At 39.5% G+C, this 5,703-nt stretch overlaps 1 long non-coding RNA gene across 1 annotated transcript; it reads right to left on the minus strand.

Moving 5' to 3' along the window:
• Positions 1-4,310: 4,310 nt before the first annotated feature.
• On the minus strand, positions 4,311-5,211 carry LOC109221144. Its single transcript, XR_002067205.1, has 2 exons — positions 4,956-5,211; positions 4,311-4,856 (listed from the first exon to the last, which is right to left on the minus strand). It is a non-coding gene; the product is annotated as an uncharacterized LOC109221144 (long non-coding RNA).
• Positions 5,212-5,703: the final 492 nt, after the last annotated feature.

The following is a 5,703-nucleotide window of genomic DNA, read 5'->3' on the forward strand; positions in this document are numbered from 1 at the left end:
AAACATCGGAAATAGAAGTTGGAAAGTTCAAAGTTCATAAAGCTTGAATCGGGGTGTAATTCATGGTTTTAGCGTTGTTTGATGTGGTTTGAGGCCTCGAGCAAGTCCGTAATGTGTTTTGGGATTGGTTTGTATGATTGGTTGGGGTCCCGGGGGCCCCGAGTGGATTCCGGGTGGTTAATGGATCGAAATTGGAATTTGGAAGGCTTGAGTGTGCTGCTTCTGTCATAACCGCATCTGCGGTTCTTGGACCGCAGAAGCGGGACTGCAGATGTGGTCCGAAGCTCGCAGAAGCGGAAAGGGGGTCAGGCCCAGGAAACCGCAGAAGCGGCCCAGGGACCGCAGAAGCGGTCAATGCCCTTATGCCCAAAGCCGCAGAAGCGGCGAAAAAGTCGCAGAAGCGACATCCGCAGAAGCGGAACTAGCGGAAATAGCTGGGAGCAGAAGCTTGTTTTAAATCGTGGGATTGAGTCCATTTCTCCCATTTCTTCATGGCTTGGGCGATTTTTGGGGAGCTTCAAGAGAGGATTTTGTCGTCAATGATTAAGGTAAGTTATCCCTATCACTTTTGAGTTAAATATATCAATTATATATGGATTTAAGCATGGAAATTAGAGTAAATATTGGGGTTTTGGTTGAAAACCTAGAAAGTTATAATCTTGGATTTTAGCCACGATTTTGAGTATGGAATTAAGAGAAAATTATGTACTTGAGTTCCTAAGGTCATGGGTAACCTTTATCTTCGAAAAAATTATGGATTCCGGGCACGTGGGCCCAGGGCATTTTGGTCATTTCACTAAACGAAGTTGGGAATTTGTATAATCTGAATTTTTAACAAGTATTTGAGCATGCTCTCGTTAATTTGTCGTTAATTGACTAGTTTTGGTGCATTGTGCGTTGGTTCAAGCCTTCGGAAGAATGTAGAATGCCGGTTATGAGTCTTCGGAGCGAGGTGAGTCTCCTTTCTAATCTTGTGAGGGGGAATTTACCCCATAGGTGAGTAAACTGGTTATGTGCTCCTATTTGTGGGGGCTACGTACGCACGAGGTGACGAGAGTCCGTGCGTAGCTACTATTATGCTATTGTCCGGGTAGTCTAGGACTCGAACAGTATGTTATACTTGGATTACTGTGAACCCATTGATAGTTTGAATTGTTTAAATCACCATGAATTGGTAAAGGAATTTAAAAAGAGAAAGTTGTTTATTTGGATGATTATCCTCGATGAGCTCTTAATTTCCTACTTGAGCATGTATTTTATGTGTGCCTGCGTCGCATGGATGATTCGCGAGCAGGATATGTATTTATTTATGGAACGGGCCGAACGCCTCAGTGAAAATAGATACATCTATGGTTCGTGCCGCTCGACCCTCGGCAGTGCACAGTTTACATTCCTGTTGGAGCGGGCCGTCGCCTCGGTGTGATTTGCGCATGTTTATCTGTTACTTGAAGAATCGTAAATGTGGAATTGGCCCTATGTGGCTTGATATAAACTGATAAGATAATAAAGAATAGACTTTGAAGCCCTTGATTTATTGTTGAAGGTGTTTACCTGTTTTCTGGCTTCACAATTAGAACTTCTGTATAAACCCATGATTTTTCCTCGCACTTATAGAATATTGTTAATTGACCTCTAGTGAGTGTCGAAGTTGGCCATCTCGTCTCTACCCCTTCGGGATTAGGCAGGATACTCACTGAGTACACGTTGATTACGTACTCATACTACACTTCTGTGCATTTTTGTTGCACAGGTACATGTACACTTCTAGCAGCCTACTGGGCGTAGCAGCATGGATAATTCTGGGACTAGGTGAGTTGCAGTTTGCGAGGCGACCCGCAGNAAATATTGGGGTTTTGGTTGAAAACCTAGAAAGTTATAATCTTGGATTTTAGCCACGATTTTGAATATGAAATTAAGAGAAAATTATGTAGGTGAGTTCCTAAGGTCATGGGTAACCTTTATCTTCGAAAAATTATAATTTCCGGGCACGTGGACCCGAGGGAATTTTGGTAATTTCACTAAGCGAAGTTGGGAATTTGTATAATCTGAATTTTTAACAAGTATTTGAGCATGTTCTCATTAATTTGTCGTTAATTGACTAGTTTTGGTGCATTGTGCGTTGGTTCAAGCCTTCGGAAGAATGTAGAATGCCGGTTATGAGTCTTCGGAGCGAGGTGAGTCTCCTTTCTAATCTTGTGAAGGGGAAACTACCCCATAGGTGAGTTAAATTGATTATGTGCCCCTAATTGTGGGGGCTACGTACGCAGGAGGTGACGAGAGTCCGTGCGTAGCTACTATTATGCTATTGTCCGGGTAGTCTAGGACCCAAAGCATGCTATACCTGGGATATTTGGAACCTTATTGACATTTGAATTGTTAAAAATCAAGTTGAACTAGTAAATGAATTTCAAAAGGATTAAACATCGTTTTCTTGAATTGTTAAAAGAGGATTTGGTTTTTATTTGATAAAATAGCCCCGTAAACTCTTAATTCCCTACTTGAGCATGTATTTTATGTATGCCTGCGTCGCATGGATGATTAGCGTGCAGGATATATGTTTATTTATGGAACGGGCCGAACGCCTCGGTGAAAATAGATGCATCTATGGTTCGTGCCGCTCGACCCTCGGCAGTTCACATTTTACATTCCTGTTGGTCGGGCCGTCGCCTCAGTGTGATTTGCGCATGTTATTTGTCACTTGAGGATTTTTAATCGCAAAACTTGCCCTTCGTGGCTTGATATAAATTGAAAGATATAAAGATAAACCTTGAGGCCCTTGATTAATTGTTGAGGGTGTTTACCTGTTTTCCTGGCTTCGTGAATTAGAACTACTATATGAATCCATGATTATCCTCGCATTATAGAATATTGTTAATTGACCTCTAGTGAGTGTCGAAGTTGGCCATCTCGTCTCTACCCCTTCAGGATTAGGCGGGATACTCACTGAGTACACGTTGATTACGTACTCATACTACACTTCTGTGCATTTTGGTTGCACAGGTATATATACCTCTAGCAGCCTACTGGGCGTAGCAGCACGGATGTTTCTGGGACTAGGTGAGCTGCATCATTGGAGGCGACCGCAGCTAGTGTAGTTCCTTTCAGCATTTGTATATTATTCCCTGTCCCCTGTATTTCGGACGGATGTTGTATTTTATTTCACTTATCAGTAGTCGCTCATGCACTTGTGACACCGGGTTTCTGGGAAGGTTTTTAACGGATTTGTACAAATTGTTATTATTTAAATTTGAATTCAATTAGTGATCTTATATTTATGAAAAATGGAAGGAAAAATTCTAGATTTTCAAAAGTATTAAAAGAGGATTTAATTGATGATTTAGTGGGCTTGCCTGACAGAGGTGTCCGGCGCCGCCACGACCCTTAGTGGATTTTGGGTCGTGACAACAACATACAGTTACTTTCTTCAGCCTGTCTTGGGTATGAATATGTGGTCTGAGTCACAAAACCCAACTTTATACCACCTCATGTTGGTACTAGCACTGATGTAAGAACACAATATAAGAAACCAAGGATGGTTGGGATGATAGTTTTACACACTCAAAGTGGCTTCAAAATTCAGAATGTAAGTCTAACACAAACTCACATATTTAGGTGAATTCAGTGTCTGATTTTCTGTTGGGTTTTGGCAGCCTGGAATGTCATCCACAAACTTTAAGAATGTGAGGTCCTCGGCAGAAGTAACTGGAGATCTAGGCCATCAACCAACATGAGATGTTAAATGGAAAGGTAAAGAAGCTATGACATCAAGGCAGCTTCAACAATTGAGAGGCAAGAAAATCATTCAAACAAGGTCTAGGGCTGCTAAGTTGAGCCAGGAAAGCACCACTGCAAATCAACCCAATTGATGAAGATATTATTTTGTTGATGACTGTATTGCAATAGACTGCATTATGCTAAAATTTTATGCAGCTATAGACTGCAATTCTGTATTTTGATAAGGATTTTTAGGTAGCTATAGACTGCATTTTGCTTTTTGTTACATTTGGTGTCTGTTTTGCTGCTGCTACAATGACAACAAACAGCTGTTTTGTTAACTCATTTTGTGACTTGTATGCAACAAATGCATATATAATGTTTTGGTGATCTATGTGTTGTACATATCAGAAATGTTATGGGATCACAAGGTTGATAGTATGTGTGTTGGCCATGAAATGAAATACTTTGGTTGGTGACAAGAAAACTTAGTACTATTGTGTGTCTATTGTTGATTGCCAAGTTCTGAAGTTTATGGAGTATGTAGTTTACTTCACAATGTAAAAACAACACTTCTTTAGAAACAACAATTGATAAGCAACAACTACATACATATTGAGATGAGAAATCTACAAAATATTGAGATGACAAAACTACAAAAGGCTTACATTCAAATGAAAGGTCCATTGTAAACATACAAAATAAAACTTACAAGCAACAACTACATTCATATTGAGATGACAAAACTAGATTCACAATGGCAACCTCATTGCATCTTCTTTCAATGAGATTCCTGGATACCCACAAGCAACAAGAATAATACACATCCTCAATATAATGAACCAAAGTACATTTTCCCTAGCCTTTGACTTTGCCAATTTACTCTTCCACTTCTTTTTCTTCTCTTTCATCTTCTCCATATCATCTTGCAATTTCACCAATTGAGCCTCAATCTTCTTCATCTTGTCGTCTTCTATAGTGTTTTCAACCTTTAAAGTTGTCCTCGGCTTGGCAAGATTTTCAAAGCCTTATAATGCATTCTCAAGTTCACCCATTTTGTCAAGCAATTTTGGAATAACAAATTTGGACCTAGGATCAATTTCGGAATCCTTCCAAACCCAAAAATCACAAGATCGTGGACCCTAAGATGAATAACAAAAGAAAATTAATGAATGATAATTTTTCACAACTCAATTAGTCAAGGAATTTTTACTATCATTTACCCCATAGTATGGACAAACCCAATATCTTCTTCCTGGGTTCCTAGGGGTCCAAGCTGTTAACAAAGGCAGCTCATAGCCATGGTTGCATCGAATTTCTCCACTAGACTCATTTTCTTCCTCTTCCGTGCAAAGACTTGTCAAATTCAAGCCTTTTGAAGGCATTGCAACAACTACAACACAAAAAGACAATATCAAAGTCAGATAATTTGCATTTGCTTTCAAAGATCAGATAACTGGATTTTAGGAGAAAGACATAACAATAATAAAAGAAAGAAATTAGAGTTATTAAGAAGGAGAAAGATTAACCTTTGCCTTGAAAGATTAAAACTTCAAAGGGCAATTTGATGGAATTTCGGTAGAAATTAGAAGAAGAAGAAATTAGGGTTCTTCAATTGGGTTTGGTAAAATATTGGGGAAGAGGGGATTTTACCGTTGGTTGGGGGTTATATTAACGTTAAAAATATATTTCTTTTTTTTGGGTGTTTTCAACGATTAAAATAGAGTAAGGACGAGCTCAATTCGGTTGTCCAACACGCGCGGCTGGCCAGGGCTTAGGAGGGAGTAAATAAATACAATTTTAAAAAAAATAATGGGATGTTAGGACACCCGTAAAGTTTAGGTGTGTAAATGATTTTCCAGGACAAGTTGAATGGGGTCTTATGCATTATCTCCTTATACTACGACCAACATTTGACAAATCACTAGAAAACCTAACAAAAATTGGTACACAGTACGTTGCGCTGAGGCTGTTAACCTCGCAAGATTT

Source organism: Nicotiana attenuata, unplaced genomic scaffold, assembly GCF_001879085.1.
Source record: "Nicotiana attenuata strain UT unplaced genomic scaffold, NIATTr2, whole genome shotgun sequence".
Lineage (NCBI taxonomy): Eukaryota > Viridiplantae > Streptophyta > Magnoliopsida > Solanales > Solanaceae > Nicotiana > Nicotiana attenuata.